This window comes from Spinacia oleracea, chromosome 5 (genome assembly GCF_020520425.1).
Source record: "Spinacia oleracea cultivar Varoflay chromosome 5, BTI_SOV_V1, whole genome shotgun sequence".
Classification (NCBI taxonomy): domain Eukaryota; kingdom Viridiplantae; phylum Streptophyta; class Magnoliopsida; order Caryophyllales; family Amaranthaceae; genus Spinacia; species Spinacia oleracea.
In genome coordinates this window covers 72,026,045-72,044,367 of record NC_079491.1, presented here as the reverse complement: position 1 = coordinate 72,044,367, position 18,323 = coordinate 72,026,045, and positions in this window count along the sequence as shown.

Here is an 18,323-nt window from a genome sequence, read left to right as displayed (position 1 = left end):
TAAATAACTTAAAGCATGCATAAGATATAATTGTGATCTAGTATGGCCCGACTTCGTCTTGAAGCTTCAACTTCAAACTCCGTCTTGAAAATGGATTGGAGACTCCGTCTTGAATTTCACCATGGGAAGCGCCATTTTCTTCAAATAGGATAAGCTATAATTTAAACTAATTACAACTATTTGATGGTACGCAGACCATATTTAAAGGTACGCAGACCATATTTTCTATCCTATATTGGCCATACTAGTCACTTTCCATAACCTAAAAAATAGTACATTTACAATATACCATTCACTCATTCACTTATCAAAAAATGGCCCACATAGCTGGTTAGTAGAACATATTATGCATCACAAAAATATTTGCAGCAATTAATCAAGGCTTCCAATAATATACCAATTATTCAATCCTTATTAATTCTAATCAAGTTGTTTTAACCTTAAAGGAATATAGACCTAATCAAGAGTTTATGACTAAAACGCTCCCACTTAAACCAATAAATTTACATGCTTTACTAATTTTAAACATAAAATTCTATTTCCTAGTCTAACCGGAAACATACAAATTTAATTAAAATATAAAGCTCATATAAATAATTATTTGAATCATTTAATTTATTTTCAGTTTATTAAATTAATTCATTTAAATATAATCAAGGTTTTAATTTTAGTAAAATAATTAGTATAACTAAATTTATAATAATTAAATAATTCAAAATTAAATTCCGAGAAAAAGTGAATTTACGAATTTTAAAATTAATTAAAATCGTTTTCCAACTGAAAATCAAAATTAAATTAAAGCGTATCGATCGGGTCAAGACGAGGCCATGGGCTTGCGCCCATGCCCCGTCGAGTCCACGAGGCAGCATCGCCCCACTCGAGTGATCGCACAGCAAGGCACGAGAGCAGCCACGCGCAAACGCAGCAAGCCAAGCAAGCCACGCTTGCGCGCAGCAGCTTGCTCGCTGTGTCGTAGCGCAGCAGCTGGCTTGGCGAGGCAGCGCTCGCTATGGGCGAGCCATCCCTCGCTGGGCGAGGCAGCGCTCGCTGCTGCGAGGCATCCCTCGCTGCCCGCGCGCAGCCTGCCTTGCTCGCTTTTGCCTTGCCTCTCGCCCATCCGCCCATTCCTCATCGCAGCACTCGACGCAAGGCAGGGCTACTGCCTTGTGCTCGTGTGCCACTCGCTTGCTAGCTGCATACGTACCGCATGGGCGACGAGCTCCCTTGCTCGTCGTCGCATGCCCGCATTATACAACACCCCTTAAGGGTAACACTTAGCGTCCATTGCTTTGTGCGTGCAAGATTTGTTGTTCCTAAGTTTTGGTTGATGACACACACATATTGCAAACTTCCTGATTGTGGTTGCTAAATGACTTTGAACAGGCATATGCCCAAGTTTCTATTAGGATAGGAACTTGAATAAACTGGTGAAGTTCCTGAGGTACACTTGGAACAGTCAATGGAGTTTCAGAGCTGGAAGTTGTATCTGTTCCAGTTTGAAGTCACAAAAGGAGCAACACAGTTACATATCAAGAGTTCCGAATATCCACAAGAACTATTACAGACTCATAGCCAAGAGTTCCTGTGTTAGCTAGAGAGGAACTCATCAATGTTCCTTGGCTGGAACGTCTGAAGCTTCTGAGTTGCAAGTTCCAGACAAAGGGAAGACATGAAGTCTAGGTAGTCCACTGTACTTAGAATTTTATGTAAATATTAATTATGCTAATGGTATATAGAGTACTCAAGGAACTTATGATTTAATTAGGCCATTTATTTTATTGGAAGCGATTTTTATGGAAAACATTTTCATAAATAAAAACAAGTTTTGCATATTTAATATAAAATAGATTTACGTTTTATTTTATTTAAACAAAACTTATTTTCCTAAAAATTCTCCTAAGTTTTTGTAGATAAATAAAATCTGTTTTAAAGAAATATTTTAGGGTTTGATTGAGTCAAATCACTAACTGCTTTATGGCTGAACGTGGGAAGTGGTCTTCCCCTTGTTCCTCAAGTCAAGGGACGTGGAGACCAAAGTGCTGGCAGTTAGCAGTTGAGGTTTTGAAGGGAACTAACCCTAAGGATAAACACTATAAAAGGGAAATCGTTTTTGGTTTAAAGCACACAAACATTCTGAGAGTTCTTGCTTTCCTAAAAACGTTTTGTCTAAGATTTTCTAAAACAGTTTGTGTCCTAGTTAATTCAAAGTTCCTAAGTTCCTTATATCCACACAAAAGCATTATTAATATCTAGAGTTATCCAAACACGAATTATATTTTGTATTAGTAAGGATAGAGTTATCCTGTTTAGACTTAGAGTTTAAGTCTGAGAGAGAGAAGTTAAGGAGTTGTAATCGAAGTAGATTACTGTGAGGAACACGAGTTTGAGAGGAACTTGTGTTGGAGAGATTATTGTAATCGAGGCATTACCATAATAAAAGAATTCTCTTCTTGATTAGTATCAAGAAGTTTTCACAATTGTTGTTATTGTCTTCTCTATTCTCAGTTTCTTGATTGTTTCTTAAGTTCCGCAAGAAACTTTATCAAAGTTCTAATTACAATTCACCCCCCCCCCTCTTGTGCGTGTTCCTACTGGAATAACAGTTGGTATCAGAGCCAGTACTCACCAAAACACAGGAAACCCTGTTTGAGTCAAGTTCCTGAAAGTATGAACTCACAAGAGAAACTGGAAGAAGGTTACTCGACACAAAGGCCACCTATGTTCAATGGCAAGTTCTACTCATACTGGAAGAATAGAATGGAGATATTCATCAAAGCTGAAAATTACCAAGTTTGGCGTGTAATTGAAGTTGGAGACTTCGAGGTAACAAAGACCAATGCTGAAAACGAGGTAGTTCCTAAACCAATGTCTGAATTTTCTAAAGAAGACTTTGATAAATATGAGATGAATGCCATGGCTGTCAAAATCTTGCATTGCGGGCTTGGACCTCATGAACACAACAGAGTCATGGGGTGCAAGAACGCAAAACAGATTTGGGAACTACTTCAAGTAACCCACGAAGGAACTAATGAAGTTAAGCGTTCCAAAATTGACCTTTTGATGTCTAAATATGAAAGATTTGAGATGCTTCCAAAAGAAACTATTCAAGAAATGTTCACTAGATTTACTAACATAACCAATGAATTAGTTTCTCTTGGTAGAATCATTCCCACAGATGAACAGGTAAGAAAAATACTAAGAAGCATGCCACAAGATGATCGCTGGAGAACAAAGGTCACTGCACTGTTTGAGACCAAGGACTTCACCAAGTTCAACATTGAACAACTTGCTGGTTCCTTGATGACACACGAACTGCATCTTGGAGCTGCTGTTCCCGAGAGCTCAAGAAGTCGAGGACTTGCTCTAAAGGCTGAGGAACTCGATGAATCTGAACCAGATGAAGAAGAGGCTGCCATGCTGGTCAGAAGAATGAGAAAGCTCTATAGGAACTTCAAACCAGGAAACCAGAAAGGAAGGAACTTTGCCAAGAAAATCACTAGTTCCAAAACTGAGCAAGGTTGCTTCAAATGTGGAGAAACTGATCATCAAATTCGTGAATGCCCTCTGTGGGAGAACGACAAGACCAGAGGAAAAGGGAAGGAACAGGTCAAAGATCGCTTTAACAAGTCTACCTTCAACAGACCAAACTTCAAAAAGGCCATGATAGCTGCATGGGGCGAAGCAACAGACTCAGAAGACGATGAGGAACAACCAAATGAAGAAACTGCAAATCTCTGCCTTATGGCTAGAACAAAAGGAACTGATCAAGTTCCATCAGAAGAAGTAAGTTCCTCCACTCTTCAGTGTCTCTCAAAGTCAAAACTAATTGAACTGTTGCTAGAAACTCTAGATGATTACAAAAAGCTAAGTATATTAAAAGCACAAAGTGATAGAGCCTTGGAACTCAGTAAAGACCACATAAATTATCTGAACAATATTAGATCTGATGTCCAAGGCAGGTTCTTTGAATTACTAGATAGAAATACCTCTATTAATGAGTCATTCGAAAAAATTAGAAATGAAAACATCCTTCTACAAGTTCAACTCAGTCAATATAAGATGTTTAATTTAAGTTTAGATCCTACAAAATCCTTGGAAATCAACATGGGAATTTTTAACATCGACTTAGAAAATTTAAACAAAGATCTGATCACCACAAAGGAACAAAAAGAGAAACTGGAAAGGGAACTATCCATGGCCAGGGCACAGAGACAACCACCTAAAGTTCCTCCCAAATGGATTGAGAATGCTCAATCTAAGAGAACAGAAGGATTGGGCTTTAACCATAAAAATAGTCATAAGAAGAAGTATGTGGATCTTCCTAGTGTAAAAGTCTGCTTCTCATGTGGAAGTGGAAGTCACATAAGTACTGAGTGTTCCAAGATGAAGGAACAGGATCAAAGAAACATAAATTATGTAAAGCAAAAATGGGTTAAGAAGTCTGAAGTTATAGTTGAAAAGGAACTCGAGGAAACCCGAGTTCCTGTAACTAACCTTTGATCTCTTTACAGATTCTAGTGAAGGGGAACAGCTCGTGGTATCTCGACAGCGGGTGTTCCAAACACATGACAGGAGACAAATCTAAATTCCTCTCACTAGAAGCCTACAATGGAGGAACTGTGACCTTTGGAGACAACATGAAAGGAGAAATTATTGGAATTGGAAAAGTTGGAAGGTCGAGTTCCTACGCCATTGAAAATGTATTTTTAGTCGAGGGTTTGATGCACAGTCTACTAAGCATCTCTCAATTCTGTGACAAAGGAAACTCTAAAACCAAGAAGATCCAGAAACAACACCAGAGGAACCCCAACAGGGAACTCAGGTCATAGAAGGAATTGACGAAAATGCCACAACACCAGTAGCTCAATTTCAACCTAAACCTTGGAAGCATCTAAAGTCCCATCCAATGGAACTCATTGTGAGTGACATCAGAAAAGGAACTCAGACAAGGTCACAACTAAGGAACTTTTGCGCATTCCACGCGTTCCTCTCCATATTTGAGCCAAGAAATCACACTGAGGCTCTGGAAGATGCTGACTGGATCATTGCCATGCAAGAAGAATTAAATGAATTCAAAAGAAACAAGGTATGGCACTTGGAACCCAAACCAAAGCACCAGAAGGTGATAGGGCTAAAATGGGTGTTCCGGAACAAGAAAGATGAACATGCAACAATCATAAGGAACAAAGCAAGGTTAGTGGTCAAAGGTTATAATCAACAGGAAGGCATTGACTTTGAAGAAACATTTGCACCTGTTGCTAGATTAGAAGCCATTAGAATCTTAATTGCTTTTGCTGCTTTCATGGGTTTTAAACTTTATCAAATGGATGTTAAATGTGCTTTCTTAAACGGTTTCTTAGAGGAAGATGTTTATGTGGAACAGCCCCCTGGATTTGAAAATCCCGAATTTCCAAATCACATTTACAAATTAGATAAGGCTCTCTATGGACTAAAACAAGCCCCTAGATCTTGGTACGAGAGATTATCAAAGTTCCTCCTTCAAAATGATTTTAAAAGAGGTAGAATAGACAAAACCTTATTCTTAAAATCTAGAGGAACTGACTTGTTAGTAGTTCAAATTTATGTTGATGATATATTATTTGGAGCAACTAATGAAAATTTGTGCAAGGATTTTGCAAGCTTGATGAGCAGTGAATTTGAAATGAGTATGATGGGGGAACTCAACTTCTTCCTTGGTTTACAAATCAAGCAAACCGAGGAGGGAATCATGATACACCAACAAAAGTATGTGAAGGAACTCCTAAAGAAATATGGGCTAGAATCAGCCAAAGTAAATCACACTCCCATGGGAACTGCTACCAGATTAGACACTGATCCAAATGGGAAAAGTGTGAATCAAACAAAATACAGAGGTATGATTGGATCTCTATTATATTTAACAGCCAGTAGACCTGACATTTCTTTTAGTGTAGGACTATGTGCAAGATTTCAATCAAATCCAAAGGAGTCCCATCTAACTGCGGTGAAAAGAATACTAAGATATCTCAAAGGAACTGATGACCTATGCCTTTACTATCCAAGAAGTGGATCCTTCGAGCTAAGAGGATATGCAGATGCTGATTATGCAGGTGACTTAGTGAATAGAAAAAGCACATCAGGTATGGTACAGTTCCTAGGTCCATGCATGGTTTCTTGGGGTTCCAAGAAACAGAATACTGTTGCTCTATCCACAGCTGAAGCTGAGTATGTAGCTGCTGCAGCTTGTTGCTCACAAATTCTATGGATAAAACAACAGCTAAGAGATTTTGGTATTATCTATGATTGTGTTCCTATCTATTGTGATAACACTAGTGCTATTTGTATTTCAAAAGATCCGGTTCATCATTCCCGAGTCAAACACATCCACATCAGACACCATTTCCTTAAAGATAATGTTGAGAAAGGTTTGATCAAATTAGATTTTTGCCAAACTGATCACCAAATTGCTGATATTTTAACTAAGCCTTTGAACAGAGAGAAACATGAGAAAATGAGAATGGAACTCGGAATGATCAAGCTAAGGTAATTGCCAAATTGGAGTTCCTCTAAGGCAAAAGCAAAAATCATGGTACATATAGACTATTACAAACACAAAATCTTGTGTGCAAACATAGTTGAAGCTTACCATCGTGGCAAATTCACTCACACTTCAAATGAGCAAGGTAAGCAGTTCCTTTCAAACTAGTTAAGTCAGAGATACGAAATTAAGCAAGTCAAAGTCAAACACAATTTTTTTTTTTTCATTTTCCTTTTATTTTTATCTATTTATTTTTTTTATTAAAAACCGAATACCCATATTCAAAGAATGTTTGGAACGGTTCCATTGGCAATAAATAGGAGAAACTCTTCACTTTCCACAATCAATCCATGCAACCCCCTTTTCTCTCTCTCACACGCCTTCTCCACTGACATCACCTCTCCTTCCACCTATAAAAACCTCAACCATGGTTCTCACAAGCAACAACACTGATCTCACATCCCTCAAACGAAAGAGAAACCCTTCATCTCCTGTTCCCATGGATACCTCACCCATTCAATCGCCAATTCCTCTTCGATCCCACAATCCAATGCTCGCAATCACTCAGGGGGAACAAACCAACACTGACATCGAAATGAAATCCCCAATCTCAAACCCTAGATCCTCCACAAGAAAATCCAAAAAACGACGAGTGGAAGCTTCTGGTGAAAACATCGAGGAAACAGAGGAGAATGCTCAAACTCAGGGGGAAGCAAAAGGGTCCAAGAAACTCACTGCAAAGGAAAACAATCTGGTCGAGGGGTTCGCAATCAACTCAACATGGTGTGAAGCCACGAAATTTAAAGAGTTGATGGAAATCCTTGAACAACAAAAGTGGGTAAGTCTGTTGAGTACCTATGCGAAATCCCCCTTAATTCCTGAAGCTATGAAAGAATTCTGCAAGAACTTTGCATGTGTTGATAATGTATGTTCAAGTAAAGTGAATGGAACTCGCATCGAATTTGATGCCTCTTATCTGGAACAGCTGTTTGGTACACCCAATAGGGGTTTTGATATGTGGCTCAAAGGTCAAATCACAGTGACCATAGATAATGTAGATGAAAAAGATATAGTTGGTTCCATTGGAGGAGATTCTAAAGTATCCACCTCCACCTCACACAACTGCTTTTCACCTCTTCAAAAATTACTGTTTAATATTGTGTGGAGAGGTGTAGTTCCTCGAACTCAGAAAAGGAACATAGCAAGTCTGTTTGATGCATGTCTCATGTATTGTCTTGAAAGGAAAATTCCCATAAACTTTCCTGCAATCATGATCAAACACTTATCCACCTGTATCCCCAAATTCAAAATTCCATACTCCTCCCTTCTTACAGAAATCTTCAAAAGCTTCTCAGTTGACCTTAGCCCATACTTTGTGATTCCCTTAAAATCCACCCAAATCCTTCAACTTGAAATGCTCCATCTATTAAATCTTAAAGTGGTTCAAGGTAAAGTCATTAGGGCTGGAAAGGAAGAGAAACAAGATGAGGAAGATCAGGAAGGAATTGCAGTTAAAGAAGAAGTGGAGGAGGAGGAGGAACTCGAACAAATAGAGGTCCCTTTACCTCGAGGGAACAGGAAGAGTGTAGGAAAAAGAAAGAGCATGAGGGTAGCAATGAAGGAGAACAAGAAAAGAGGGCCTGTCTTCATGGAAATAAATGAGGAAGGGGATGTCAAGGAGATGCCCATAGAGGAGGATGCTGTTCCACTGAATCAAGAGGAACTGCCTGAAACTGTTAGGCCAAGAAAAAGGACACCCAGATCCTCCAAAAAGTCCAAAGCTCGTCGTGTTCCATCTGAACAGGAACATGTTCAAGATCATGGGGGTGCCTGGAACACAAAGGATGATCAGATATTGGAGCTAAAGGCAACAGTTGCTCGTCTGGTGGAACTACAGGAGGGAACAGATCACAGGATTAGCTCAATGCAGGCCCACATAGGTGCATTGGTTACAAGTGTCAAGACTCTCCAAAACGATCTTCACCACTACTCAGAACAAGCCAATACAACTCGTGCCACAATCCTCACCAAGATCAACAATCTGGAATCTTTTGAGGAGACTGTGATAGAAGAAACTGCTGGTTCTGGTTCCCCATCCCAAGCCTAAATCACCCTATCCCATGTTTCTTTTATCTTTTGCCATGGAACAATCTTTTTAATTTGCTTTCGGTTTGTATAATTTTTAAACTTGGGTATTTGTTCCATCTTATTTTGACTTGCTGGGTTACACATATCTATGCTTTCTAGTCTTGATCATTACTGCTTGCTTTCACTTTATTGTATGAGTTAGTTTAATACTTTGAGGCTAGCTTAACTTGCCAAACGTTGATCGTGGGGCACTGTGTTTGGAATGGCTATATTTCGTGCTATGCTTTTTGTTGATGTCAACAGGGGGAAGTCATGGGTGCAAACTTCCAAGGCACACTCAATCCAGTTCCTGAATCAATCTCTCTGAATCTCTCTGTAAGCCAAGGGTGCTCCTCTTTCTTCTCTCTAATCTTTCTCTTTTGTTTTTCAATTTTTATGTTCTGTTTCACAATAGTCTGTATAAGTTCTTGTTTGTTTGTACTTACTCTCTTTGTAAAAAGTTTGCAAGTGTTGTCATCACCAAAAAGGGGGAATATTGTTGTTCCTAAGTTTTGGTTGATGACACACACATATTGCAAACTTCCTGATTGTGGTTGCTAAATGACTTTGAACAGGCATATGCCCAAGTTTCTATTAGGATAGGAACTTGAATAAACTGGTGAAGTTCCTGAGGTACACTTGGAACAGTCAATGGAGTTTCAGAGCTGGAAGTTGTATCTGTTCCAGTTTGAAGTCACAAAAGGAGCAACACAGTTACATATCAAGAGTTCCGAATATCCACAAGAACTATTACAGACTCATAGCCAAGAGTTCCTGTGTTAGCTAGAGAGGAACTCATCAATGTTCCTTGGCTGGAACGTCTGAAGCTTCTGAGTTGCAAGTTCCAGACAAAGGGAAGACATGAAGTCTAGGTAGTCCACTGTACTTAGAATTTTATGTAAATATTAATTATGCTAATGGTATATAGAGTACTCAAGGAACTTATGATTTAATTAGGCCATTTATTTTATTGGAAGCGATTTTTATGGAAAACATTTTCATAAATAAAAACAAGTTTTGCATATTTAATATAAAATAGATTTACGTTTTATTTTATTTAAACAAAACTTATTTTCCTAAAAATTCTCCTAAGTTTTTGTAGATAAATAAAATCTGTTTTAAAGAAATATTTTAGGGTTTGATTGAGTCAAATCACTAACTGCTTTATGGCTGAACGTGGGAAGTGGTCTTCCCCTTGTTCCTCAAGTCTAGGGACGTGGAGACCAAAGTGCTGGCAGTTAGCAGTTGAGGTTTTGAAGGGAACTAACCCTAAGGATAAACACTATAAAAGGGAAATCGTTTTTGGTTTAAAGCACACAAACATTCTGAGAGTTCTTGCTTTCCTAAAAACGTTTTGTCTAAGATTTTCTAAAACAGTTTGTGTCCTAGTTAATTCAAAGTTCCTAAGTTCCTTATATCCACACAAAAGCATTATTAATATCTAGAGTTATCCAAACACGAATTATATTTTGTATTAGTAAGGATAGAGTTATCCTGTTTAGACTTAGAGTTTAAGTCTGAGAGAGAGAAGTTAAGGAGTTGTAATCGAAGTAGATTACTGTGAGGAACACGAGTTTGAGAGGAACTTGTGTTGGAGAGATTATTGTAATCGAGGCATTACCATAATAAAAGAATTCTCTTCTTGATTAGTATCAAGAAGTTTTCACAATTGTTGTTATTGTCTTCTCTATTCTCAGTTTCTTGATTGTTTCTTAAGTTCCGCAAGAAACTTTATCAAAGTTCTAATTACAATTCACCCCCCCCCCCTCTTGTGCGTGTTCCTACTGGAATAACAAGATTCATGAGCGGATTACATAAAAATCAAAACTTTATAATTTAAATTTATAGACGAATTAATAAATCATATTAATTTCATAAATTTAGTGCGAAAAATCGAAAATTTATTATTCAAATTAATTTCCGATCAAGTTTATTTTCATGGATTCAAATCTAGGTCATAAAATTTTGCGTTCGAAAAACTAAAACCTCCAAAAAGTCATAGTTAGGCTTCGAATTTGGGAATTCTGGGTTCGGCATCAAATCTATGATTCTAGTCAAAATTTTAAAACGCCGTTTACATGCGGAATTCACTATAAAATTATACGATTCCGAACATTATTGACTAAACTGCCGAAAATTCTGCGAACATATAATTAAATAATCGCACGGATTTGCAATTAATTACAAAAAATGAAATTAATCACCCCTTTAATTCATTGCAATTTTATAAAATTTAACCATGTCAACTATAATTTATGATGGAATTAATTACATGCTCGTGATACCACTGTTAGGTTATAATACATATAAAGCATATATATTTCATGCGGAAAAACCATAAAGCCAGGAATCCAAATTAATTGCCACATAACAATTAGCATAATTTAGGATGCATACATTTGTAGCGTGCCCTCCCTTGGTGCTCCCGAACCGAACAAGAACAAGTGTAGGACTCCAAGCGTAGTCCCTACGTAGATAGTCCACAGCACGTTAGGATCCGCCTTAGATTTAATTAACTAGAATTGCACCTAAGGTTTTAAATTATTCGAATAATTTGTTGCAAATTAACGTTAGTTTTAATCCTTAAAACTTATGTGAATACTTAAATTATGAGTTTATAAATTGTGAATGCCATCACATATTTATAGGGTTGGAATAATGGAATTAGAAGTCTACTAGGTTTCAATTAATCTAATCCTATTAGAATTAGACATTAATTAAAACTAATAAAGTAATTATTTAATTAAACAACTAACTCTAGTAACTTTAGGAAATTTAATCTTTAAATGTAATCCTAATTTCTTAAGGATTCGACGTATGCACGAACTCTATGCACACACGCACGCACAGCCCACGAGGGGCATTGGGCATGCCGCGCGCGGAGCAGCTCGGCCCACAGCCTTGTGCAGCCCACTGCCTTGGGTGCGCCAATGGCCTTGCGCGTTGGCCCTGGCCTTGCGTGCTGCTTGGCTGGGCCTGCGTGCCTTGGCTTGCTGTGTTGCGCGCATGGGCTTGCTAGGCGCAGGCCTGGCTTCGTGCTGGGCCTTGCGTCTAGCAAGCTCGTCCGATGTTTATTTCGTACGACACGCTTCCGATTAATTTTCCGATTTCGGAATTCATTTCCGATTCAAACAATATTAATAACTCCGATTCCGGAATTGAATTCCGTTTCGAACGAATATTTAATATTTCCGATTTCGGAATTATTTTCCGATTCTGATAATATTTCCGATTCTGACAATATTTCCATTTCCGATAATATATTCCAATAATATTTTCCGATACGTACCATGTTTCCATTTCTGGCAACATCTACGACTTGGATAATATTTATATTTCCGATACGATCCATATTTCCGTTTCCGGCAATATCATCGTTTCCGGAGTATTCATAATTTGCCTTTTGACGATTTCAGCTCCCACTGGAACCGAGATCCGTCGATTCCGAATATCCATAAATGGAGTATTTAATTCCTTTAAATACTTGATCCGTTCACTTACTATTTGTGTGGCCCTACGGTTTCAGTCAAGAGTAAGCTGTGGATTAATATTATTAATTCCAGTTGAACTGAAGCGGCCTCTAGCTAGGCATACAGTTCACTTGATCTCACTGAATTATTAACTTGTATAATTAATTTATACTGAACCGCATTTATTAGACTTAGCATTGAATGCATACTTTGACCAAGGGCATTATTTCCTTCATTACCCGTATTGGACGGGCCCCTCCCAACCCGGTGTCACTCCCCCCTCCTTCCCGCCCTATGATTATACTATGATGGGAGGGAGTGACTACCGTGGTGATCCGATGTATCACAAACCCCCCCCGGTTGATCGGCCTGATGGTTGGCCCGAGGATTTCACCGGGTAGCTCAAGGGATATATGGGAGGTTGGGATGGTCCCCGAGGAGAGCCACCCCATGGAAACTACCCCCTCCGGCCCGAGTATGCTTGGCCGCCCTATACCGACACTTCGGGTCCCGATGTGGACCCCACTCACAATTTCACCCCGTTCACCGACGAAGAGGCTCGTGCTCATCGTCTTGAACGGGATGAATATTGGAGTATCCATGATTCGAAGGGTAAGGGGCATGCTCCGAGCACCTCTTAGGGGTTACTCCATTTCTCCCCCATCTTCTTTTGTGATGGTATGCTTGTGATTAGCTTGGGGGACGCGTGAGGAGTGGGGGTTTGCTATGAGGACTTTTTGATGATTGTTGGTGTTGTTGATCTTCTTGCCACTTTGTGTGGTTGTGTATATATGACGAGTCTATGATATTTTTGGTTTTGTTTTGGCCATTTGGCCTTGTCTACTAACATCTGTGCTTGGTTGTTTTTGAGTTTTATTTTTGGTATGGTTTCTTTGAGTTGGGCTCACATTTTCCACCATTTCCTAGCTCGTTGATTTTTTAGTGAGTTTGTTCGGTTTTTACCGGTTCTTTGCGGGACTTGCTCCCACGGCATATCCGGTAATATCCTTCTATCTCACATGCATTATTTGGGACGGGCATATTTCATATGGGGCATTTGGTTGGATGGGTAGTTGTGCCCCTCCTAGTTTTGTTTTAGGCCTTGGGGACATGGCCTAATTCAAGCTTGGGGGGAGTTTTGTTGTGTAGTTGCCTATTTGTGATACTCATATCTTTGAAATCATACCTTGTGTGCACTTGTATATATTAGTATCTTTGTTTTTAGTTTGATTTTAGTTTGATTTTAGTTTCCTTTTCTTTTCTTTTGTTTCTTTTGTTTCCTTTTGTTTTCCTTTTGTTGAGATTTGTTCTTTTCTTCCTTTTTCTTTCCTTTTTCTTTGTTTTCCTTTCCTTTTGTCAAGGCAAGTTTTTCTAGGTTTGTTAGGCAATATCCTTGATTTGGGCAAATAAAATTGGAACTTGTAGGCTAGAATGCTTTTATTCCTAATTGGTAGATGTTTGCACGGTTTTCAATGTCTTGGGTCGAATCTAGGATTTAGGTGTTAAGAAAGTCGGTTTGAACTTTGGGTAGCATGAGTCTTGAACCCTTGGTTTCTGGTAAGACGGTGTCGTTCTCTCTAGTGACTTGAAACCGGAGCGAGTAGTATTTGCTCCCATTTGTGAGGATCATGTTCATATTAGCCCAAACATATGTTTACGTATATTGAGTGGCATGGATCCTTGGCATTGACTTTCTTATCTCCCGAATTTGACCTTTTCCTTCCCGAGACCGTGACCGAACTACTTTAGGGGACGATAGAGGCATTTCTTTCGGTGACTATTTTTCTTTTTAGTTCAGGACTTTAATTTCTATTTTTCTCATATATTTTTGTTTGCGTTATCCCCCTTGCTAGCCATTTGAGCCTTTCCCCTTCATTTTCTATAAGCACATTACAAGCCTAATAGCCTTTGTTTTATTTTCACCCTTTGAAGTGATAGTGAAGCTTTGTGTCATGATGCTTGATGTTTTTGAATGATTATGCATAGTTGAGGAATGATTGATATTGGTATGAATGAGAAGTTTTGGGAATTATGTTGTATATACTAAATGAATAAGCAAAAGCAAAAAGAGAAAGGAAAGTTTTGAAAAAGCCAAAAATAGAGAAAAACAAGGCAATGAGAAAAGTTTCAATTGAAACAAAAAAAAAAGAGAAAATCAAATCAAGAAAAGTTCACAAAGAGTGTTAGTTTAGAATTGTTGTTGAATAAGCTTGGGGGTACCCCAAATAAGTGGTATGAGTTTGTTTTGGTTCGATTTTCTTGAGTTGAGTTCATTTATTGCGCTTCACTTTAGGTATGAGCACCAATTACCAAATTCGTTCCACACCTTACCCCTAGCCTACGTTACACCCTAAAAAGTCCTCTTGACCCTTTTGAGTTGAGTCATTGTTGGTGGAGGAAGGATTTGGTCAAGTTTATGGAATGGGATTGTCATGCTAAGATGTCGAGTAACCTTCTCTTCTCCCTTGCAATTCTTGTTTTCCGGCGCCTTCGCGGCGTCTTGAGAAACTATTCTTAAGGGTGGATGGGATCTAGAGATTTGACGTGGTATGCTCGGTTAAAGGGGAATTGATAAGTGCTTACCCTTAGTTCTCTTTGCTTGGCATTTGAATCTTTCAGTAGACTTAGGACATTGGTTAGCGTGCATTTGTTTATTTGGTTAGTAATATTAGCATTCTTTCGTGCTCGTTCCATAATAAAGGCCATTTTCTTGAATTTTGTAGTTTCATTTTTCATTTTTCTTTCTTTTCTATTTTCTTTTCCTTTCTTTCTTTTTCTTTTCTATTTTTTTCTTTTCTTTCCTTTTCTTGGTTTGTTTTTCATTTTAGGTCTTGCCTTGATTGTGTTTTTGGAAGAGTTATGGGTGGTTCTGTAACACCCTAATAATTCCTTGCTTTTATAAAACCATTTTCCAACTTAAAATAAAGGAATTACTAAAGTATTACCGCCACCGTGATAACGGTTAAGGCTATTACCAGAATTACGCAGCGGAATTTAATGTTAACTAACTTTCAAACCATTATAAATAATATTTATTAAGGCCTCCTACAAGTTGGAACCATAACGGCCCAAAACCAAAGTATTAAAAATCCATAAACTCCAAAACATAATTAAAGTATAATTTGAAATAGTTTCAAAGCACAAAAGAATGCAACTCTCTCAACCATCCCAAGCTACATGATTTCGATCGTACTTTGATCTACCAACCTGCTAAATTAATCTACTCCCCAACAATGCAAGTGCAAATTGTGGATCATCATAGGGTCATTAAGGCGAAGGCCATGACCAAAAGACATAAAGCACGTAGTCAGCAAAAGCTGAGTACTTACAAGGCTAGAGTGAAATAAAACTATAGACATGCATCACTCGCTAAAGTACTAATCAACATGCAAAAGCCATTTAATAAATAACAAACGAATCATGAATACAAGACTCGACTCTTGACTCGACTCTTGACTCACAATTTAATTAGAATAAGCTTCGAACGGGCCAAAATAATATTCAATAAAGGAAGGGTGTTGGGAGCCCACCAAACACCAAATAATAAATAATAATATCGGACCATACCGAGTGTCGGGCCATACCGACGGAATTCCAGCGCATAATTTAAATGAAACAACGTCTTTTATCATTAGTAGGAGATCAAGATTTCCGGTAAGTCTCCCCCCATTGTTCATACTCAAGGTATATACGTTCCAAGAGAGTTTTGAAGCTTGTTCTGGTTGCACTTTACGTTTATTAATATTTTATTAGGGCGAACTCGAGACTCAAACAAACATACATTTAATAAACAACAACCAAAACAGTCTCATTTTAATCCTTTAGGACTTGTGATCAATAAATCCAGACGTAGTGAAATAACTACCAAGTTCCTTCTCACAAAAAGGTGAGATTCCACATCATGCCTATTAACATGAGGGTTGTGCCCTTGCACGACAAATCCTAATTCATTTCATACAAAATATTCCCAACCGAACCCTACATGTACGGTGGCTTACGTGAGCGAACCCTTCACATGTGGTAAAATAAATAGTGCAACGAGGCACGAATAATTGGCTCAAAAGTATGCTAAACATCCCGTACAATAGCATACAAATAAATAATTCATCCCTTGCATGTGAAACAAACCATACATGCATAAATATTGAACAACATGATTGACAATGAAATCCATACTCACAATAGTCCCAACATGCTTGTTCAACCAACGAATCAATAATTCCAATAATAAATATCCACATGATCGTTCACCAAACCAAATATGAATTCACCAAGTTCACATAATATAATTCACATCAATAACAATCATGTAATGTCCATTGACAAATAATGTGGTCGCCCTAGACTTGTACGTACTTGGAATACCTAACTACGGGGACCACTGTGCAAATCACAACTTACTAGAAATCAACTCCTATAAACACAATGGAGAAACTTAATTATTATCCATGCTTACTAAATTTCCAACAACTTTGTTTAGTTTTAAAACACTTGAATTAATTAGAACTTAAACGTTCATAAATAAAATAATAGTCTCAATCAATCGTTTAAAACCCTGACATGAAATTAATTTATTTTCATGCATAAAACCATTAAAAATCGACGTTTTAAGTCTTTATAATATTCTAAAAAATATAATTGATTATCATAATTAAATTCATCATCTAATTATGCTAATCAATCACCCATAAGGCTTAGATTAAAACTCTAATCATAGTTTGTAATTAAACCATTAAAACTAATAAAAATTGAAGCTTTATTATATATTTCAAATCTGAAAATTATAATAGTTCAATCCAAAACATTCTTCAATAATTCAAACATACAAATCCTCAAAATTCGGTGTTCATAACCGATCCCAGCATTTTAATTAAACAAAACCAATAATATTAATATAATTTAAAATACGGAATTGAAATAGAATAGGTAAGGAAGAAGAGAATTATACCAATCCGGCCTATAGCACGGTACAATCACGAATTGAATGTGATTGGGCGAAAAAAGAATTAACGGAACACAAACAAACACACAACACACACGAAGGGTGTGTTGCGTGTGAGGACAACGATCAAGCAAGCAACATGGGTGGTGAGGGCTCGGCGCAGCAGGCACGAGAGGAAGGAGAGAGGCGAGTGTGCGAGTGTGTGTGGGCGAGGGCACCACAACACAGCAACAACACACGGCAACAACAGCAACCACAACACGCAAGGTGTGGCTGTGCGGGTAGGTTGCAACGACGAGGGCGAGAGAGGGAGTGTGAGGGACAAAGCACGAGCAACGCAGAAAGGGAGTGCAAGGGATGGTGCTCGAAGGCACGGGGTGCAGCAACGAGCAGCAGCGCTCGTGCTGAGTGCTCGGGTGAGGGGCGACAGGCAAGGAGAGAAAGAGAAAAGTGAAATAATGCAGCAGTAATTTAGAATGCTCATAACTTTTAATCTATAACTCGGAATCGATAGATTCTTGAAGTAAAGTTCAAGAATTTTTCGAGATCTACAACTTTGAAGCAGAAACCATTTTCTTAAAACGAACGGAAATCGGTGAAAAACGGCCAAACATAAGTTCGACGAAAGAGAGAGGAACTTAGGTTAGGGTTTTACTTTTAGGTTTAATGAATAATAGGGAGCGATTTTGAGGGTGAGCACCTATATTTATAGGCTTAGGAAACTCAAAGATGGGTTAGGCTTTAGGATTCCCTTACGGGCTTCATAAAACATAAGCTGGGCTTGCTTTAATTTGTTTGGACTTGAACTTGAAATTGAATTGGGCTAGATTCATTTCAAATCGTTTTACTTTTGAAATCCAATTAATTTCCCAACTTGAAATAATAAATTCGTTTTGTAATTAATTAAAATAATAAATATTCTAATTAATTAAAAATGCATTTAAATTTTATTTAAATGCGAAATAAATTCTAAAAATCATAAAATGCTTTATAAATATAATAAAATATATTTATAAATACAGAAAAATACGAGGTATGACAGTCTACCCTCCTTAAAAGAAGTTTCGTCCTGAAACTTGGGCACGGAAATCACAATTTGAAATCAAAACTTGAGACTTTATGAAACTTGGAGTAACAATTTGTCACCCACTAGAAACTTTTGTCAAGTATGCATAGCTCTTTTGGCGATCTTGCGCTACTTGAATCTTTGATTGAATAGTTCTAATTTGGTTCATTGTGTCTATCATTTGAGGTCCTAACACCATTG